General features: G+C 38.0%; 1 non-coding gene across 1 annotated transcript; it reads left to right on the top strand.

Annotated features, from left to right (window-relative positions):
* Positions 1-16813: 16813 nt before the first annotated feature.
* Positions 16814-16920, top strand: LOC141640104 (small nucleolar RNA R71). The gene has a single exon (XR_012542850.1). It is a non-coding gene; the product is annotated as a small nucleolar RNA R71 (small nucleolar RNA).
* Positions 16921-23252: the final 6332 nt, after the last annotated feature.

Raw genomic sequence — 23252 nt, 5'->3', positions numbered from 1 at the left:
AATGCAAGTATTATTCTCTATTACAAATGAAAAACCAAGTTTGTCAAGTGCGGCCGAAATAATGTTTTTCAAAGATCAAGGGCACATAATAGCGCTTATATAAAAATAACTCAAATCCGCTAGGAAGCTGGATCACGTATGTTCCCCTTGAGACGGCAGCCACTCGTGCTCCATTCCCGACACGCAGTCCACCTCACCCTTTACGAGGGGTTCGATGTTTCGGAGCCCCCGCACATGATTACACAGATGAGAACCACAACCAGTATCAAGTACCCAAGTTCCGGAACTTGCGTGGTTAATCTCAATCATATGAATAAAAGTAGAAGAAGAAGACATACCAACAGGTTTAACACGACCTGCCTTTAAGTCCTCATGATAAACAGGACATGTACGCCTCCAATGCCCAATCTTGTGGCAATGATGGCATTCCATGTTTTCATTCTTGCTCTTTGTCGCGCCGATGAGGTGCTCGACTCACCAGCCCACTCTTACCCGAACCCGACTTCTTAAACTTTGGTTTGCCCTACTTGCTAGGCCTGGCTGAACTTTGCCCTTACCCCTGCCCTTGTTTGACACAACGAGAACATCCTGTTTCATGCTCCCACCGAACTTCATGTCCTTCTCGGTGCCTCTGTACGAGGAGGGAGTGCGATTCATGGGGACTTTTCTTCAAATCATTCATATAGTAATTCGCTCTAAATTGCGAAAAACCATCGTGGAGTGAATGAAGCATGCGGTCAATCACGATGTTCTCGCTGATTTTACAATCAAGCGCCTCCGGTTTCTCGACATTCTCAATCATGCTGAGAATGTGTGGGCTAACCGGTTGGCCTTTCGAGTCTCGCATCAAAGAAGCGAGTGGTATGCTCATAGGTCACGATTCTCGGTGCTTTCGAGAATTCCTTGGTGAGCGTGGTGAAAATCTTGTTTGCACCTTGGGCTATGAAGCGTTTCTGCAAATTGGGTTCCATTGCAAAAATGATTACGTTTTTAATCGCACCCGCTTCCAAGGCGAAATCGTTATACTTGGTGATTTCAGCAGCTCTAGCCGTGGGACCTGGGTTTGCCGGGAGGGGCTCTAATAGATATTTGAGCTTCCGTCGGCAGCGGCAGCATTCCGTAATGCCGCCTCCCGGTCTCCGGTTGGATCCATCATTCTTCGATCGAGTAGACCGATTCATCCGATTCATGAAGATCCGGCCGGACTCACGGTCCAATGTGGCACTTGGCATTGGGTTATCAGCAGAACCAGCCATTTGTTATTTGCAGTTAAAAACGTGATCTACACTGAAAAAGAAAGAAAAACAAAAACGAAATAAGCAACTCATCGAGGTGATTTAAGTCTATTTAAAATTCATTTTAACATGTAGACTCAATGCACTTGCATAATTGATCTCCCTCAAGAATGATACAAGTGATCCCAAGACTCAATTTCTGTAAACTGATAAGCCAACTGTTTAGCTAATTCTTCTGGAAGAACTCTTGGTCGATAGATTTCCGTAAATCCTATCTATAGTCCACCATAGTCACAGGATCGTACGAGTGACCATAGTGTTGAGATAAAATAGATCAATCGGTTCCAACTTACCCGACGTAGAAGGGGTCATATTATGCCTACCGACGAAGAAGGGACTCATTGGAGTTTGACCTATAAAGACCGTTCTCAATTTTTGTTTATACGAGGAAGATCCCATCAACTTAATTATAATTCATTTTAAGTGAACGAATAACTAGCGTCTGCGTGAATGAATTAATTTGGGTGATGGCTTAAAATCGTGTGACATGCGAATGTCAAAGAAAACTAACTCGTGACCTCTATATGTGTCAGTTTTCATGCAATTATTAGGTGGTTTGGTTTTTAGGCGGAATATGATGCATACTATCGTTACAAAAATAAATAAATGAATGCAATACGTAAATAAAAATTCCTAGTGTGGCCTATCCTAGTAAAAAGAACAAAATACAACTTTGGAATCCACCGTTGGACCCGAAAAGCTTGTCTTGGTGTTCCATCTTTGTCCATGTAGCGGGAGTGAGCATCCGGTCTCCATCTTTAGTCTTCTCAAACATTACAATTTAAAATTTACAAATATAAACCTATTTACATTCTAAACAAAAACTGTAATTAAAAGAAATAAAAATGGAGATACGAGATCTCAAAATACAACCAAGACCGTGTTCCATCATTACGGTAACACGTTCTACTAAGGCCACACTAAGTTACAACCGTTTGCAAAATAAAATAAATACGTAATTATAAGCATTCAAATTAAACAAGAACGATAAATTAAAATGCATCAACTAAAAATTAAATTTATTCGTGACATAATTCCGTAATTATGTTAAATTTATCCAAACCACCAAAGATAATTAAAATTATGTGACAAAACCGCTTCATCAACTTAATTTTAATTCGATATAATCCGTTACTTTAAATTGTTTTAAAGTAATTTAATTGTTCGTGGGTGAACCGTTTCACCATCAAGCGAGAGCATAAAAACCGATTTATGCATTAAAAGGGCCGGAAAAAAAAAACAAATTATTTTTTTTTTTTTTTTTTTTTCTTCCTGTACTGCTGTACGTGAACAGTACCAGTACCCCAAAAATTTTTTTTTTTATTTTATTGAATGCTGTAAAAACGAGAGCATCACTAAACAAAAAAAAAATTACACGGCTCAAAACGTGAGCAACTAAAGATCAAAACAACACGGTTTGATAAAACACAATTGCAATTTTAATCTAATCCATATAGAAAACAAACTACAATTGTTAATCTTCAACATATTGCAATAATTATCGGTTAAAATTGCAACATGTGAAGAACGATTGAAAACATGAGATCGAATGACCTAAAAATTGTGTGGCACGCATAACGATGCAAAAAAAAAACAGAAAACAGGCCGTGTATGATGGAGGCCACACGGTTTTCAAAAAAACTTGCCACACGAAATTTTATGCAATCATTTTGATCGATCTTTAACAAATTGCAATGAATATCGATTACAATACAATATGCAAAGATCGAAAATGAACACAAAACAAAAGACAAACATTACCGTGTAAACTTGACACGGATCACAAGGCACAAAACAAGAAAAAAAAAACGCAGCAAAAAAAATATCGGCCGAGTTAAAAAAAACAGCCGTGACAATTTTTTTGGACAAAAAAATTCATCGATTCAATCCGTTTGATGAAAAACACATAGAAAATTTACGTGGCCTCGCTCTGATACCACTTGAAGGGTAATATCCGTATAAAACCGTTTCTTTATAGGATTATAACGCAAAATTAATATGTGATTTATAGTCATAAAACGAAAAACATGATGAAACGATGAAGATATAGAAATAACCTCCGGTCCTAGTGCAAAAGGCAATGAGAGATCAAGGTAGACCTCCTCCTAATTGTTGCACCCAAGATGTCCGAGTAATGCCCTTGTGCTAGAGAGAATCCCCTAATTGCCTTGGAATATTGAGGGGATTGTTTTGTGAGTTTGTGTTGGATGAGAGATCCGGAATTCAGGAGGCACAATTCCCAAAACCCTAATAATTTTTAGCAAATGAATTAGGTTTTTCCAAAGGAGAAAACTCTCCCTTTTGTTCTCCTAAAACCGGCCAAAGAGTGAGAGTAGGAGAAATGGGCTTTTCCATTTTCTCTTATTTTTAACTCGTGGTCCGGTTCATAACTCGCTAAATGTATACGACGCGGTTTCATTATAAACTGTTATCGGTTATCGGAAATTAAGGCATCAACTAATAATACGGGTTAGTTGAATTATTAATACATGTCCGACAAAACAGTATTGTATAATTATATTCAATATACATTTAATTAAATATAAAACGCTTATATTTAATTTTACGAATTAACTGGTTAATTCGCCTTTAGCCCATGATATTTAATCCGTATTAAATATAATATCTCAACATCACATTTTGACTAATCATTAGTCAAATAACTCGACTAACCGGTTAGTCAAATTTGCATCTACATGATCGTATTTTCATACCGTCACATCTCTCAAAACGTATCCTATAGGTGTGACTTTTAGGGACCAGTTGATCACCGCCATCTGTATGACAATAACGTCAAACTTATCTAGCAAGCCAACCGTTATTGATAAACGTGGATCAACTGATTATGATACAAAGTATACCCTTTGATCCTTTTAGAGATTTATAAGTCCTTGCACTAACTGTTAAGGACACCAACCCCAACAAGACACTTTTCTTCTCTTATTTCCTCAACAATCCGCGGGGATATTGTTGAGGATGCAATTATCCTTTCATCATTGCCCAATCTACTTTATTATCTACATAGGTCTTCTAGTATCGTCTTCCCTTTGATGCTTGGTCATTGAATGCGATCAATTTAGCTCCATTTTGCCATGAAAATGCAAGGTTTTCACTCCTCTCCTACCAAGGAAACAAAACCTCAAAGAATATGCAAAATGGGAAAACAAGATAGTAAATTACCCAATTATGCACTATAAAGTATAGGAACGAGGCTAATTCGGGGGCTAAATGTGCTCGAATATGAGTCACATCAAACATCCCCAAACCAAACCTTTGCTCGTCCCGAGTAAGGAGGTGACAAAAACTAGGACCCTTATTCAAACTAGCCTACTAATATAGCCGATGTGAGACAATTATCAGGTCTCACTCCGCCCCTTCAACTCACAACAAGACAACCGTTAGGTAGGATGCCTTCTTGCAAGGCAAGGTGGGGCTTGCCAAAATGGCGATACATCCAAGCATTAAGCACACAAAACAAGTAATGGATGCATCTACAAAATGAATAGCCACTTTCCTCATCTAAGTGGCGAAAATTATCTAAAGGGGAAGCAATCTAAGGGTACACATTTCATTATAGATATGGTTTCTTCAAACTACTAAGCCTAGAAGGATACCAATAAGTCACCTCCAAGTTGTGTCAAGCTAGGGTACCTTTGTCCTCAATCGTTAAATGCTTTCATCAAGAGTAGACTCCCTATGGTGTTAGAAACACTGGAGGATCGCGGAATTCCCCTTCTTGCCTAGACAAGAAGAAGGGTCGTCCCCTCTCTACCATGCACAAAAGTGGATACGATGGAAAAGGGATCAATAGAACATGAGTTTCATATGGGAGTTTGCTTTTTGTTGTTGTTTTTCCCCCCAATTTGTGGCATTTGACATTTTGAGAACATTTCTTTTTGCCCTTTCTTTGATGTTTGGCATTTTCAACACTTGACAATTTCAACCTTTTGCATTTCTTTTTGAACATTTTCAAAGTTACCCCATCTGTAGTGAGGGTGCTTGTATTTGAAGCATAGGAGTTTTTATTTTTGTTACTCCCGTTTTCTTTTGATGCAATCGCAAACTTTCTTGACTTTCATTTCAATTCTTGAACTCAAATTTGAACAATTTTTGCGCCCATTCCCTTTTTGGATGACAAAAATGTGGTAGAACATGGATGACGGTTGCATGGTTTCAAGGGTCACCTTGAATAAACGGTAGCCAAGGAGTTATCACACCACAAGGTATTATTGACTAGGCCTTAATCCATGGGCCAAAGGATACTGGCATGACACATTCTAGGGTGTTTTACAAGTATTCTAATAAGCAAAGTCTTAAGAAGAAAAAGTATCTACAATAAGGGCCTTATATACACTTGTCAAGTTTCCCAACTAGATGCTTTCACAATTTTTTTCCAAAATGCAACTATATGCCATGATGCAACTATCATTTATACAACCTATTGCACATGCTTCTACCAACTAGTATGCCATATACTCTAAATGCAATCCTATAATCACATTGTTTATACCGCATCAATCAAAATAAAGCCACATAGTCATCAACATAAAGAGGAGAAAGGAGATTGGAAAGATAATACCATGCGGTCTTCAATATCCTCATGTCTCGGATGTGGCGTAGTCGATCAATGTGAAAAAGGATGAACAAACACAATATATACAAGACTACACTATGAAGGAAATAAACATGTTTTTGGGTTTTTCAATTTTTCAAATTTTTATGGATTTTATGATTATGAAATGAAAAGACATGTTTTTGTATTTTTTCAAAAATTTTCAATTTTTATCATTTTTGTTTAGAAAGTCATGTTATAATTTCTCATCCCCATACTAGTATGGGCATTGTCCTCAATGGCCAATACGATAGGAAATTATGCAATCTATATGAAATGCATGATTTCTAAAAGCGAACTATATAACATATAAACAAGTGATGCAACTACACTATGCTATATGATGCATGAGTTTTTGTTTGGTTGGAGAGCATAATTTAAATTAACTCCCAATGCATATGCATAAACTTCCCCAAACCAAAATAGACACTATTTCTAATGTCAAAAATTGGGGGAGTTCATGCATAAGGATGCTATGCATGAAACTACAATTGTCATTTTGGATTTTACATGGTGGGAACAATGAAATTACTCATGATCAAGAATAGAAATATATGAAAACAAGAGAAATGAGCAAATCTAAAGGAGGTGTAGGAAACTCACAAAGTATTGTGGCATCCTCCCAAGAGCTTGCTAATCCTCAATCATCGCCCATAGCGACATCACTACCATCTCCATCATTATCATCATTCTCACTAGCATCATTGTCATCATCTACCTCCATAGACCCGGAGGCTTCACCACTTTCACTTGAGCTTTCTTCTTCTTCACTTCCCTCTTCTTCTTCACCTTCTTCATTCTCTTCATTTCCTTCATCTTCTTTTCCACTACTCTCAACAACAACCTCCTCTTCACCCAAGCTAACACCCCTAGAAGCACTAGGAAAGAAAACTTCCCTATCCGCCCAACTAGGCAAAGGACAATATGGGTCAAGAAGTCCTTGCCTAGCTAGATGTAAGAGAGGTGGATATTGTGCTCTATATGCATCGACTCGATCCTCATGGGCTTGCTTGTGCATTTCTTGCATCAAAAGAGTCAAGTAATCATTCCCCACCGTAACATTTTCCGGTCGAAACTCATGGTAGGTGAACGGATAGGGTGGAGAGATAATAGAGGAGGAGGGCTCAACAATGTCCTCTCTTTAGTGTTGTATTATGTAATCGGCTTCCTCGGAGAGTGGGAGAAGGTAGTGTGCCCTATGGACATTGAGTCGGCAAATTTTGTTTGGTAAAGTGAAGGACTTGGCATCTTTTGTTTACCACCCGAATTTGTTGTCAAGTGTGTCATTCTTGACCCAATGGAATTTGTGAACCATAGTGGCTAAAACAATGAGGTGGCCTCCCTTATCCGGATTATAAGTACCATCTTTGTTGAAGTCCCGGTTGAAGTGTTTTGCCAACCAAGTTACCAATCCCCCATTTACTATAAAGGGCGCACCTTCCTTGCCATGATCAATATTAAGCCACCTCTCAATTAAAAGTTGAAGAATATTGTACTTTGTGGTGAACTTTATATCAACATTCAAGGTCGACTCGAGATAGATAAAATCAAGTTCGGTGAAGTGGTTTATTCCCTTCCTAGCAATCAAAGTATGCCGAACAACCTTGTGCCACACCCTTATGCCCGGATGATGGACATAAAAGGCACGACAATCATGGTAAGACGTAAACTTTCTTCCAGTAATAGCCTTCCATAAAGGAGCGGGATCAGATTTTGTTACGGGTTTCTTCACATAGGTCGAGTCATTGATAAGGCCAAAAACTTTACCAAACTCATCAAAGGACATTTTCCTATCAACATTCTCAAGGTGGAATTCAATATTCCTTCGAGTATCCACCCTTGTAACTTTCAATGAGCTTAAAAACTCCAAGGTGAGGGATGAGTAGGTCAATTCTTTCATATTAAACAAAGTAAGCAATCCCATGGACTCGAAGAAATTCTTGGTTTGTTCAAAGACACCCAATTTGGCCAAGGTCTCTTGGCATATAAACTTGGTGGGTAATATAGATTTGTTAGCAAGGGATACAAATTTGTTCCTATGAGCATCAGATGTGAAAATTACCTCCGGATAATCATGTAGTTGCTCAACAACCGGAGTAGAAATAGTAGTTTCTACCATAGGAGTCTCTTGATTCTCCATCCTTGCACTTTGAACCACCAAAGCTTTGGAAGATTGAAGAGCTTGTTGCCTTTTTGAGAGATTCTTCTTTGGAAGTGCCTTGTTTCCACCTTTTGTCCTAGCCATCTTCTCCTTGTATGTAGTAACACCCAAAGATTTGCTTGAATTCCTCAAGTTTCAATAAGACCCAAATCGATTTAGGAAATTCGAATTTTGTCTTTGTACCCTAGAAAATAGATTCAAACTTTGAGGATTTTGGTGTTTTAATTGCTTGTTGTTGACAAAGGAGTGATTTGTTTGAGTTTTGAGGGAGTTTGGAATTGATTTGGGTGAATTTGGTTGAGGAAATTTGTTTTGATGGATGGAGGGATTGAGGGTGTTAAGGGTTTTGGGGATGTGTTTGTGTTTTGAATGAGTAAATGAAATGGGAAGGGGTGGGGTTTTAATTCCAATATATTAGAATTTTAGCAGGGGAGACGAGCGTCTTGTGGTCGGGATGCTAGGGTTCTCTGTCAGTTGTTTCAGAAAAGAAAGCCCGTGCTGAGACGAGCGTCTTTTGCAGGAGACGAGCGTCTTTCTGAAGGGAGACAAGCGGATTCTTTTGAGGACGCTCGGATTCTTGGTCAGGGAGAAATCCCAGATTTTAATAGAAGCAGGGCGAGCGGATCCTCACTCAGACGAGCGTCTTGGTTGAGATGATCGGATTCCTTTAGGAGACGCTCAGATCTTTAGTCAGAGAAAAATTTTCCTTTCCAGCTCTCTCACGACGAGCGTTTTTCTTACTGGACGCTCGGATTTTTCATCCAGGACGAGCGGATTGCTGTCGGGCAACTCGATTGTCCCTGTACCTCACGGATTCAGTTCCACCTGTGGGTATTCGTATAACCCATGTCATTTACTCTTCATTCCTTTCATCTTCATTGTGGGGGCACTACGAAGGCTTGGATAGCCTAGGCAATTGCTATCCCCACACTATGTCAAAATACTACGCATCAATAAACATATAAGTCCCTCCCTCACTTTCTCTCAAAATGATAATCTTGATCAAAGCATAAAAATATAAATCCAAAATTGACAAAAATGAAATACTATAAGTAAAATACAAGTTAAGGGATTAGAATATTTACAAATGGTGGTTTAGGGAGGACTCCACCAAACTCTCATCCATGTATGAGATGCCAAGGGGGCATAGCCAAGGTGTTGTTGATGTTTCTCAACACTTTGAAGAAGTAATTGAAGGCTTGTTCATTGTCATTATAAAAATCTACAATTGACCTTTGCACATTGTGTTGTTCATTGTGGTGAATTGAGTGGAAATGGTCACCAAAGACTTGGTCTTGGGTCATAGCATTACCAATATAAGGGTTGACTAACCCTTCAAACTCATCATCCCATAGACCGCATACTTCATCTACTTTTTCCCCAATACTATCATGAGTTGATGAGAACAACTCCTCTTTCGTCTTGTCATTATGGCCAATGAGGCCTTCTTCTTCTCTTGTCATGAGTGGTGGTGAGTTATTCAAGCTCTCATTCTTGTTGAAACATTCTTGCTCTTTGGATGGAGCATCTTGGAGATTATTCACTTTCTTCTCCCATATGGGTGGGGATTTTTTACCCATAGCTTGTTCTTTGCATTGAGATGCCAACTTCTTCCTATCACTTTCTTGGCTATAATGATCAACCATGAAACATGGCTCATGTAAGCGGGGAGCTCTCATTTTCTTGTCAAGATTAAAAGTGATTGTTTCATCTCCCACTTCAAGTGTGAGTTCTCCATGTTTCAAGTCAATCACCGCTCCTGCGGTGTTGTAACACCGCGCTATTTTTAAAAGTTTAGTTAGAATCACTAAATAGATAACTGGACTTGTATATATATTTTGGTAATAAGTTTATAAACATAAATAAAATAATTGATAATATAGCATTGTATACGGTATAAAACTAGCCTAATATATCTCACCGTACCCCACATGTGCTCATGAATTACCAAGCCCATGTAGTACTACTTATATTTGGTATTAGAAGCATAATATAATATTATATAATACACCTAATAACCAAACAAACTAACCCATCTGAGAAAGTAAGAAACTTGCATATAAACAAAGACAAATACAACCAAACCCTATTGCCTAGCGTATTCCGTATCAAGCCACTGCCCTTCCATCATCTTGGAATAGAACTTTGACATCGTCGCTGCTCGTTCTCGAAATTGGAAACCCGTTTCCCTTCTTCACAACCTAAAAAGCATCGTCCTTCTTGCTCACCCAAGGTAACCTCTTTCGGTTTAATTTATATTACTATAGCTAACCTAGCTTAGTTCGGTTCGGAAAGAAAAAACGATTACACGTAGATAGCATACAACGAAAACAATGCTTATATCCGTGTATAGAAAACGTAGGGGGGAGAGAGTCAGCTGTGTGTTTCTAGTGCTACCCAAGTCTTGTTTTCTGGTCATCTTGGTGTTAGGTTGGAGCAGTCTCTTTAAGGGTCGTTGCAGTGAGGTCATGGGTTTATTTTGGGGCGGAGTTGGTTGGTGTTAGTGTGGCTTTGTGACGAGTTGGGATTGGAAGTCGAAGAACCTGGGCTGGCAAAATTAGCGTATATGCGTATTGGTGAATGAGGATCGATGATCATATGATTGTTTTTATTATGTTAGTGATCGTATATGATCACAAATTCATATTTGATGTTAGTATTATGTAATGGGGCTTTGATTAGTAATTAATTAAATATAGTAGTTATATATATAGTAAACTAGTACTAATAGTATAATAGTGGTAGTATGGACTACGTAGTACGGTAGTAGTGTAGCAGCGTAGTTCGTAATAATTAATTAATCTTGACGTAATTTCATTAAATTAATAAAGCGATATTTGGGATAGTAGTATAACAAATTATAAGAATGCTATATTCAAAATCAATCGTAATTGTGTGAATTAATTATCTTGTTTAGGTGGTGATTTATAGAAGAGCCTTTTTTATTGTGCTAGCTCGAGTTGTGGAAGATTTTGCGAAAAGGTAGGAATTTCCTACTCAACTCGGGTTTTATTGTTAAGTGAATTGAATATTTAATTGTGACGGTCGATAAGATTAATGTTAATATTGTGATCTATTATTGGAGGCGGAGTATATGTGTAGTTGTTGACGGAGCTGTATGACGGGATTGTTATTGAGTTTTTGTTGTTGGTTATATTTGATTGTGGAGAGTTGATTATTCAACAGCATAACACGAGTGTGTTATATTCGCGCGATTGTGCATAACAAGTGATTGTTACTGCCAGATGAGCATAGTAAGTAATTACTACTGCCAGTGATAGTTGTGCATAATAAGTGATTACTACTGCCAGTTGTGCATAGTACGGGGGTACTACTGCCAGTTGAGCATGGTACGAAAGTATTACTGCCAGTTGTTGACTTGAGCATAGCACGGTGTTAAGGGAGTTATGCTACTGCCAGTGACGTAAGTGAATTGTACGGATGAAGTGATGAGAATTTGAAGAATGTTTATTTTTGTTGGATTATTATTATTATTGTTGTTTAGTTTATTCCTACTCAACCTCGCGATTGACTGTGTATTCGTGAACACCTGCGGTGAACCATAATGGGGAGCAGATTTGACAGGTACTAAAGATTAGCTGACTTGGGAGCTATGGGATGCGTGAGGGCTGGGCCAATCTACCTAGAAGTCTAGACCACATAGAAGATTTTATCACTTTATTTATTTTCCGCTGCGAGTTGTATTTATTTTGTATTAAGTTTAGTTGGTTAATTTGTAATAAACTTGTAATCATTAAGTTTTAATTTAAAGTACTTTGGTGAGTTGGACTTTGTTATTCACTACCTCGGGAAACCGAGATGGTAATAGTTCTATTTATTTGGGAATGTCTGGCTAAAGGCTCCTGAATAAATGGGGGTGTTACAAAGTGGTATCAGAGCAAAACGATCCGCAGGCCTAACCAATGAACATAATAATGAACATAGGATGTGTCTAATAAAATGAACCCGGATAGAAACTGTTAGGAGCCCACTTAAGGCTTGGGATGAGTTAGGGGCCCCCTCACACCAAACTTCTGGCCTTTTCAGTTTTGAACCGGTTACATTGAGAGATATCAAAGAGTGGGGTAATTTAAAATGAATATTGTTTATTTCCTCGTAGGAGTTTTGGTTGCTTTGCTTGAATATTGTTTTAATTGATAACTGAGGTTACGGGACGTAACCTTGATTTTAAGGAGAGTTGAAGGGATGAAATGAGGATTTGATATTGGATTGTTTTGATCATAAGCATGAAAGTAATTACAAATTGATTTTGATTATGTGGTTGGACGTTGTGTGATAGTAGAATCATGTCTAGTGATATGCGGTTGTGTAAATCCCAAAGCCATGTTATTTGCAATATATTATGAAATGATTAAAGTTATGATATGAATGCTTTAGAGTAGATAGTAGTCGTGTGTGAAAGTTTATTGACCAAGTTGTGTTGATATAAGGGTAGGAGGGTGTTAATGAAAGCTTGTGACCTAGTAAAAGGGACCTAGAGCTGAATCTTATTCCGTCAGATTTTATCCCTATTTGATTTAGTTGCCATTTGACCTCCGTTCATCATACAAGGTTGAAATGTTTATGAGAGATAACCCAGTGAGTTAACTTTCCAAAACCATTGGTCTCATATTTAAAAGTTTTATGGTTTGGGAGAAATAAATAATTTAGTGGACAGTGGTCAGAATGTTCCTGTACAGTTATGTTTTCGACAAACAACGTTGTAATTTTTCTCATTTAATACATACTTAATAATTTTGCTTAATTCCAACTCCACTGTTTAAAAGACTCACATATGTTTCTAAATTGATAAGGCACGTTGCAAGATAAGTTTTTGACAATTAATAGTGATTTTTACAAGTTGACCCAAGTTTTTGACAAATTGCGGATCAGTTTCTGTTTCGTTCCACTGAATTGTAAAAATCTTAATAAAATGAGTATTCGAGATTTGAGCTTAATTCTTTTTCTCATGATTTGAAAACTCTTTATATTTTCTGTAAAGTATAAAAACTCAATGTAGAATATAACGGTTATTTAATGGTGATTTTTGAAAATTACAGCTTGACTTTGATTTCCAAAAAAACACGAGTTTACCAAAAGTTTAATATAAATGTTTTGTCGATTCCTAACCTATGATAATTGGGAGGTAGGAGTGATGATAGGAGGACCTAAAGAGGGGTGAGAAAGGATAGAATTGACCAAACCTTGTTTTGTAAGTATAGAATATTTAAAAATGTTGAGCCATCTTTCCTGAGGTAGAAACTTATGTTATCTTGTTTTGCTTTTATAGAACCATGCCTCCAAAGAGATCTACACCTACACCCTCTACCATGTCCCAAGAGGAGATTGACCGTTTGATATTCATGAATGAGGCTTTGACTGCGGCACTGAAAGCTAAGGGGTCGGTTAAGGATCCAGCAAAGATGAGTGCTAGTATCGCAAGGCACAACCCAACGAAATATGACGGATTAGGGGAACCATCTTTACTTGGGGATTGGCATAGAGAGTTTGACAACCTTTTTGAGTAGCTAGGATGTCCTGCGGAGTTGCAAGTAGATCAAGCTGCTTACTATTTGAGAGGAAAAGCGGGTTTGTGGTGGAATCGTAGTAAGGAAGTCTTAAGGGAAGCTTGGAGGGAGAGTGATGAACCTTTTATCACTTGGAAGGTTTTCAAGGAGAGTATGAGAGCTGTATTTGTACCAGAACATATTAGGAGTAAGATGAGAGCTGAATTTGATTCTTTCAAGATGACTGAGGAGATGACAGTAGAGACTTATTATAACAGGTTTATGGAATTGTCAGAATATGTAGCTGATTTGAATTTTAGTGATGAGATGTTGGCACTCAGATTTGAAAAAGGATTAACAACCACTATTAAGAAGAGGCTTGCAGCTGGTCAACCAAGTACCATGGATGATGTTTATAAACGAGCTGGCCACGCAGAGAGGATTGCAGATATGTTAAAGGAAGAGAGGAGGGAGAAGGAGGAGAAGAAGAAGGAAAAGGTAGGAATTATAAGAATGCTATAATCAAAATTAATAGAAGAGCCTTTTTAGTTCGTAATAATTAATTAATCTTGACGTAGTTTCATTAAATTAATAAAGCGATATTTGGGATAGTAGTATAACAAATTATAAGAATGCGATAATCAAAATCATTCGTAATTGTGTGAATTAATTATCTTGTATAGGTGGTGATTTATAGAAGAGCCTTTTTGATTGTGCTAGCTCGAGTTGTGGAAGATTTTGCGAAAAGGTAGGAATTTCCTACTCAACTCGGGTTTTATTGTTAAGTGAATTGAATATTTAATTGTGACGGTCGATGAGATTAATGTTAATATTGTGATCTATTATTGGAGGCGGAGTATATGTGTAGTTGTTGACGGAGCTGTATGACGGGATTGTTATTGAGTTTTTGTTGTTGGTTATATTTGATTGTGGAGAGTTGATTATTCAGTTGAGCATAACATGGAGTGTGTTACTGCCAGTTGTGCATAACAAGTGATTGTTACTGCCAGATGAGCATAGTAAGTAATTACTACTGCCAGTGATAGTTGTGCATAGTAAGTGATTACTACTGCCAGTTGTGCATAGTACGGGGGTACTACTTCCAGTTCAGCATGGTACGAAAGTATTACTGCCAGTTGTTGATTTGAGCATAGCACGGTGTTAAGGGAGTTGTGCTACTGCCAGTGACGTAAGTGAATTGTACGGATGAAGTGATTAGAATTTGAAGAATGTTTATTTTGGTTGGATTATTATTATTATTGTTGTTTAGTTTATTCCTACTCAACCTCGCGGTTGACTGTGTATTCGTGAACACCTGCGGTGAACCATAATGGGGAGCAGATTTGACAGGTACTAAAGATTAGCTGACTTGGGAGCTATGGGATGCGTGAGGACTGGGCCAATCTACCTAGAAGTCGAGACCACATAGAAGATTTTATCACTTTATTTATTTTCCGCTGCGAGTTGTATTTATTTTATATTAAGTTTAGTTGGTTAATTTGTAATAAACTTGTAATCATTAAGTTTTAATTTAAAGTACTTTGGTGAGTTGGACTTTGCTATTCACTACCTCGGGAAACCGAGATGGTAACAGTTCTATTTATTTGGGAATGTCTGGCTAAAGGCTCCTGAATAAATGGGGGTGTTACATGTGTGTAAGTAAGGTCTTCCTAAAATGATAGGAATGTTGGAGTCTTCCTCCATGTCAACAATAACAAAGTGCACCGGGATGAAGAACTTGCCAATTCTTACCGGCACATCCTACCATACCCCTAAAGGTGTCTTCGTTGATCGATCCGCCATTTGAAGTGTGATATTAGTGCACTTGAGCTCTCCCATTCCTAGCCTCTTGCACACCGGGTATGGCATGACACTCACACTTGCCCCAAGGTCACATAAAGCTTTGTTGATTGTGGTGTCGCCAATGGTGCATGGAATAGAGAAACTTCCCGGATCCTTTAGTTTTGGAGGTGAACTTCCTTGTAGGTAGGCACTACTCACCTTAGTGAAAGCAATAGTCTCAAGCTTCCGGATGGATTTCTTCTTTGTAAGAATATCTTTCATGTATTTCGCATAGGCCGGAACGTGATTGATTAATTCCGTAAATGGAATTGAGACTTCCAAGTTTTTCATAATCTCCATAAACTTTCACAGTTGTTCATCAAACTTAAGCTTAGCTTGACGACTTGGAAATGGAAGTCGAATCACAATAGGCTCTTTCTCCTTAGCCTTTTCTTCGTCCTTCTTTGAAACTTCTTGAATGGTGGGTTCTTATTCCCTAGAGTTTTCCACAACTCTTTCCTTCTCACTAGCAATCACAACATCTTCATCAACGGGCCTCTTCGGCCCTTCATACCTTGTACCACTCCTCAAATGGATGGCACTCACCGACTCATGTCTTGGGGGATTACCTTGAGGTGGTAATTGCCCCTTTTGTCTTTGAGAACTAGAAGATGCTAATTGAGACATTTGGGTCTCCAACATCTTTGTGTGAGCTAGTATGTTGTTAATGGTGATGTCTTTTGCTTGGCTATCCTTTTGCATTTGAGTGAAAAATTCTTGTTTGTTCTTTTGCATTTGGAGGACCGCTTTTTGAACATCAAAACCTTGGTCATTTGTTTGATTGTATGAAGGTTGGTTTTGATAACTTTGGTTTTGATTGTAAAAGGGTCTTTGAGCTTGGTTTCTCATTGGAGGTGGGGTGTATGTTTGTTGAGGGTTTTGAACATTTTAACTTTTGTATGAAAGATTGGGATGAAATTTGGTGTTTTCATTGTAATAGTAGGAATAAGGGGTGCCACTTTTGTATGCTTGGAAAGCATTCACTTGTTCACTTGTTCCCTTACATTCACTTTGGTCATGTCCCAAAGTTCCACAACTCTTACATACTCCACATGGAATTGATGATGATGCTACCATAGCATTAACATGTTGCTTGGGTGATTTGGAGGCCTCTTCTAGTTTAGCCATAGCCTTCTCAAACTTAAAATTAATGGTGTCAATATGAGCACTAAGTTGAGCACCCAATTGAGTAATTAAGTCCACCTCATGCTTTCCTCCTCTAGTAGCCTTCCGAAGTATACTATATTGTGAGTTATGGACCGCCATTTCTTCAATCTTGTTCCATGTTTGATTGTCATCAACTTCGGTAAACATACCATTTGATCCCATATTGAGAAAGTTTCGGGAGTCTTCATATAGACCATTCCAAAATTGTTGTACAAGGAACCACTCGCTAAGTTCATGGTGTGGACAAGATCGACAAGTGTCCTTGAATCACTCCCATGCTTCAAACAAAGATTCCTCGTCCCTTTGTTTGAACCGGGTGATTTGGGCTCTCAACATGTTAGTCTTCTCCGGAGGATAGAATTTTTTTTAGAAAGCAAGTGCCAATTTCTTCCAAGAGTCAATACCAATAGTAGCCTTATCTAGGCTCTTCAACCATTGTTTCGCGGAACCAATCAAAGAAAAAGGAAATAAGACCCATCGAATTTGGTCTTGAGTAACTCCGGTTTGAGAAATCGCATCACAATAGTCACAAAAAGTCTCCATATGAGAATGAGGGTCTTCACTAGGCACCCCCCCAAATTGACTTCTCTCAACTAGTTGTATGAATGCGGATTTGGTAATGAAATTACCGGTTAAATTTTGAGGTGTAGGAGTACCGTTTGGTAGGTTCTCCTCGGTTGGTACGGAATGTGATGAAAATTTATGCATTGTGGGTTGATTTTGTGCTTGGTTTTTTATTGGGTTATCCTCTCCTTGTCTTGCAAAAGGGTTGATGAACTCAATATTATTTGGTTGAATTTCCACAATCTCACCAATACCTCTCAAAGTATTTCTAGCAAGTCTTCTGTTGTTTGTCAAAGTTCTTTCAATTTCAAGATCAATGGGTAACAAGTTACATTGTGATCTCCTAGACATGCAAAATATCAAACAACTCGAAAACAATTAGAACAAACCTTGAGGAGTTTAACTTCCCCAAGGTAAAGAAAAACACAACTAAAAACAATTAAAGAAAATCAAATCAAGTTAACACCGTCCCCGTCATGAAAGGTTACTCAACCAAAACAATATTTATAATTTCACAAACTACTCTTAGTAAAGAGGCAAGTAAAGGTCATATCCAAAGGGACGGGTATTAATGTAGGATTTTCAATTGCAAATGGTTGTGTCTAAGGGTGTCACAATTTGGGTTGAGATAGGAGATCAACTAAACTAATCAACAATATAAAAGTAAAGCAATAAAAACAAACAAGATGATTAAAATGAGATGTAAACAATTGATTAAAAGCACCAGGGTCTCATGGGTTCATAGGGGATTCAGGGGATTTGATCATATAAACATATTCTCTACTAGATGCAAGCACTTATTGTTGTGATGGAATCGAGTTAGTGTATATCTTACATTCCCTAAGAAGGTTTGGGTCCCAGAGCTGAATCGATTAGATTGTACAACATCTACAAGTCGACTTAATCCTTCCTATCCAACTATATGCATGGTCTAATGAGACTCGAGTTGGTTTATGTCTTACAAGTCTCATTGAAAAGATAAGTAATGGGTAAAAAATGCAAGGATTTATAGGCTCGCATTTCATCAAACATAACATGTGCATAAGTTGGAATCACAACAAGCAAGCAAAACAATTATGAAAATATATTAGATTAAGCATGAATTAATCCCCTTGTTGGTTTCTCTAATTCCCCATTAACCCTAGCTAATGAAACTACTCACTCATTATCATGTTTAACATGCTAACAAGGTTGTCAATCATACTAGTAAGGCAAAACATGATTAACAAATGAAAATGATTTGTAATAATTAAAAGGATTAAGGGAGAATTATACCTATGAAGATGATTCCAAATAATAAAGCAAAGAATAATAGAAGTACTTGATGATTGATGGAAGGTTGTCAATCCTCCAAATAAACCCAAATAATCTTCTAATTACCCAAAATAAATGATGAACAATAGAGAAATTAAGGAAAGATTAAGAAATGAGATTTGTATTAAGACTAAATTAAGAGTTGATTACAAGATTAAGATGAGATTACTAATTGATTACAACTTTACTAAGAGAGTATTATGATTGCTTAAGACTTGATGCTAATCTAGGTAGTATAAAGGGGTATTTATACTAAAGATTAGGTACAAAGATTAGAGTTACTAAGGGCTTAAATGACTATTAAGACCCTTAAGAAAAGTTGAAGAAGTGCTCCTCTCCAAGGAGATGCGCATCTCTGTTAAGCTTGTCCCGCATGGATATGCTCATCCCGAGCATCTAGGAAGCTGGCACGGTGGTTCCTTAAGAAGATCCGAGCGGATCACTGAGGGAGACACTCGGATTGTGAGGCTTCAAGACGAGCGTCTTCCTGTCGGGACGTTCGGATTGCTGGGTAGAGAGACGCTCGGATTGGCAGCAATCCGCTCGGATCCTGGGTCAGACACTTTTCTTCTCTTCTTTCCTCAACAATCCTGCGGGGATCTTGTTGAGGATGCAAGGATCCTTTCATCATTGCCCAATCTACTTTATTATCTACATAGGTCTTCTAGTATCGTCTTCCCTTTGATGCTTGGTCATTGAATGCGATCAATTTAGCCCCATTTTGCCATGAAAATGCAAGGTTTGCACTCCTCTCCTACCAAGGAAAAAAACCTTCAAAGATTATGCAAAATGGGAAACTAAAGACAGTAAATGACCCAATTATGCACTATAAAGCATAGAAACGAGGGTAATTCGGGTGCTAAATGTGCTCAAATATGAGTCACATCAGAGCGATAAACCCATGTTCATTAATATGCACATCCCTTCTGTGGCAGGTTCCATAGAAGGCGAATCAAGGGCGTGAAGCCACTCCCGCAAGGGAATCCACTCAGCCAGGGACGCACCCCGAAGATCACAGATAGTTATCAAACAAACATCTTATACAAAAAACACTTACCAACAACCGATGCCAATACGATAAAAGAATCAATCAACAACAACGATAACAACATCAACACCAATAATGCCATGTAATTAATACTGAGTAGGGAAACTCTACTTGGAATGTAAACACCACATACGGTCTTAGCAGCTAATCAGAATCTTTCCTCAACGAAACCTCCTCCTATAACATACATACATGCAATTACTACCACATTCATACAAATCACCCAAAACCCCCAATATCACCCAATTAGGGTTTCAACCAACTTTAACAAAACATTATAAAAATTATATAAAAAGCATACCCTCGACACAAGGATCACAACGGCGTAAAGAACAAGATGATCTGACACTCTTAGCCTTGAGGATTTGTTAACAATGCGACGAGAACAACTTACGTAACTCCTCTTCTTCTCAAATAGGTTTTTAGAATATTAAAAGAGATTAAGAAAAGTGACGGTCATCTTTTTATATTAATCTCGCATCATTAACAAAATCCGTCAAACTCAACCCGTAAAACTCACTTACTCGATCGAGTAAATGACTTACTCGATCGAGTTCCCCTTACTCGATCGAGTACCCTACAGGCAGTTTACTGTTTTGCGTCAAAAACTACTTACTCGACACAGTAAGCCCCACTCAATAGAGTACCCACAGACATAGAAAAACGTAGTATTACACCAAATGCGCATAGAGCCCTATCAACAAGCTGATCAGTAATAAATACAGAGTATATGCTTTATAATATCCTAACGGTTCCTAGATTTATGTCAAGATAATCACTCAAACTTCTGTCTGTTTTTGTTAGCATCACGCCCGGACAGCCTCAAGGATTCTGCCCCAATAAATAACGCACCCACTGATATTCTTGTGTACAGTGTGTGATACATAAGTGGACTCATGGGATTCAAAAATATAGGTGGACTCACCGGATCTTGCCTATATATATATATATATATATATATATATATATATATATATATATATATATATATATATATATATATAAGAGAGAGAGAGAGAGAGAGATGAATTCTTATGAGTCCTTTGACACGGCTATCGCGTACCTGTCAAAAATAACCAACTGGCTCTAACTAATATAGCTAGGGAAGTCGGGTCGAATCCACAGAGAGGTAGGAAAATGTCAGCTAAATCTAAGTTCGTCAAGTAACCAAATTGGGGGTTTATAAAATGTGATTCCTAAACTGAAGAGGACAAGGAAAAGAGAAATAAAAGGAAGGAATTTAACAGATAAAGAAGAACAGCTAAGACAATCGGTTCACCATAATCATCCGGTCAAGTAATCTAGGTCCCAGTTCAATGCAGTACGGTCTAAGGAGTAGCGAACGTCACCTTTTGGTCCTTAATTCACCCTAAAGTGTAAACAGCTTAACTTTCGCCCTCACTGCAATACTCTATTGTTCGCTACTAGTCTAGCCTTTTCCAACCTTTCGGTCCAGGTCAAGGATCACAAGGGATTAAAGGTCTAACTGCGTCGACTCAATTAGGCAATTACAATTAATTGTAGCATTTAAACAACAAGACAGCACCAGTATTAACCTAGTAAATCGATTACTCTCCCTTCACAATATGGATCCCCTATAGTCTTAGCATGAGAAAATTAGCTACTCATAATCGTTGAATTAACAATGACAACAAATAGGTAATTGGGATTAAACATTATAACAACTGACAAAGATTGAATCAAGCAACTATTATGATAACGATAAATAGAGAGGAATTCAAGCAAATAATAGGATTTAGAATAAAAGTAGAATGATAGTACCAATTGCGAAATCCAATCCGAGTAACAAAAGATAAAGAGAGCGCAAAAATCCAAGAACAATAGTAAGGAATACAGTGAAAATCCAACGAACGAAGGAAGGAGAGATCCCTCTAACGTAGTCCTGCTGCTCTATCTTATACGAAAATTCATTCTAAAACCTAATCTATCGACTAATTACAAAAGCCCATAATATGATTAGGCGGAAATTAGCTAAAACATAAGAAACCGCTCGATCGAGTAGAAATAATCTACTCGATCGAACAAAGCATCACCAAACCACTCGATCGAGTGGAAACAAACCACTCGATCGAGTACTTCCTGCAAAACTCCTCGATGTACTCCTTAAACTGCTCGATCGAGTAGTCTTGAGCAAATAAAGCATTCGATCGAGCAAGAAACTACTCGATCGAGAGGCCTAAGCACGTTAAACCTTGAAATGCTTCCCGAATCCAGCTCACGCGTCTTCCAAGTGTTAGATTTCCAAGCTCCGGCTCCTAATTTTCCATGAATGCATACAATTGGGACAATTAAGGCTCGATTTAGCTCCTCTTCGGTCAATTCCTGCAAATTACAAATAACGGACCAAAGTAGAATATTCGGGGGTATTTGTAGCCAGATGCTACATAAAAGCACAGAAATGCGTGTAAAAATGAGGTGAAAACCTTATATAAAAGACACGCATCAAATCTCCCCAAACCAAACCTTTGCTTGTCCCCAAGCAAATATGAATGCAACTAAGGGTGAACCATGGAACGGGACCAACGCATCAGCTACAAATCATCCACTAGGACCAATTTAATGTGATAACATGACAAAGTGGCAGTGAAAAGTGCAAACGAGTTAAATTAATGTTTCAAACTTACTGAACCGTCGACATTGCAAGACTCAAAAGATATCGGACTCTCACGGGTCGCTCGTCACTCAAAATCAGGCACAAGGTGAGTATATATGTGAAAGATAGGAAGAAACCAGACACTCACCTAACTCGACCTATAAGAACATGCATGCAGTTAACATGAATAAAGTCTCTACAACCGTACATATGCATTCCAACCATACTAATGACTAAGACACGTGCCGAGGACTTACATTTGGGTAAGTGAGGTAATGGGTAAGAAGGGGCTAAAATGAATTTGGATATGTGGGGTTAATAGCCAGGCTAGCAACAACGGATCCAAATATAAACTGCATCCCAACTTCGTACTCATGACAGCAAGATAAAATGGTGCAAAATTATGCACTAAACTCACAAAACACCAAAAATCGTCAACTCCCCATAAAATATAGATAAGACATGGGAGTGTGAATCATTATACAATTCTCATTCTTTTTCATATGTAATTTTTCTTTCTTTTTCTTTTCGCTTTTAATTCTTTTTTCTCTTTTTATCATTTTTTTTTTCAACAATTCGACATTTTCCTTCTTTCTTTCTTTCCCTTCAATTCTTCCACAATCTTCTGAAATCAGATGAAATAACCATATTGCAGTAAAACATTCCAAGAACTACTCGTTACTAGCTCAGCTAGGGTAGGAAGTATTATAGAAAGTAGTTGGTAGGACAAAAAGGCAATTTGGCTATGTGAGGCTCATGGGTAGAATGAAATAAAGGGGACTGCCTCTCCTAACACGTGTCACCATCCACAGACCGAATGCATACAGGTATTAAGAAGACTAGACTCATGCTTATGCAAATTGATGTTACATGTCTTAAAGAGAGTACTACTCACATCCTAAATGAAACCGGTCATGAATGTCACCAGTTTAAAAAGCTCTAACCTCAGAATGTAATGTAGCTTGCCGACATAATGAGTCAAGTCTATTCGTTCAGATAAGGAAGAAACAAAAACTCGTAGATTATGCACATAATCACGTCAACTAAATGTCAAGAAAATGCAGGGCTCAAGTAAGGGTTCAAAGTAGCGTCAGTATTCAAACGTTCCGACCCAAAATTAAACATGAA

The sequence above is a fragment of the Silene latifolia genome, unplaced genomic scaffold (genome assembly GCF_048544455.1).
Source record: "Silene latifolia isolate original U9 population unplaced genomic scaffold, ASM4854445v1 scaffold_70, whole genome shotgun sequence".
NCBI lineage: Eukaryota > Viridiplantae > Streptophyta > Magnoliopsida > Caryophyllales > Caryophyllaceae > Silene > Silene latifolia.
This window is presented reverse-complemented; position numbering and strand designations above follow the sequence as displayed.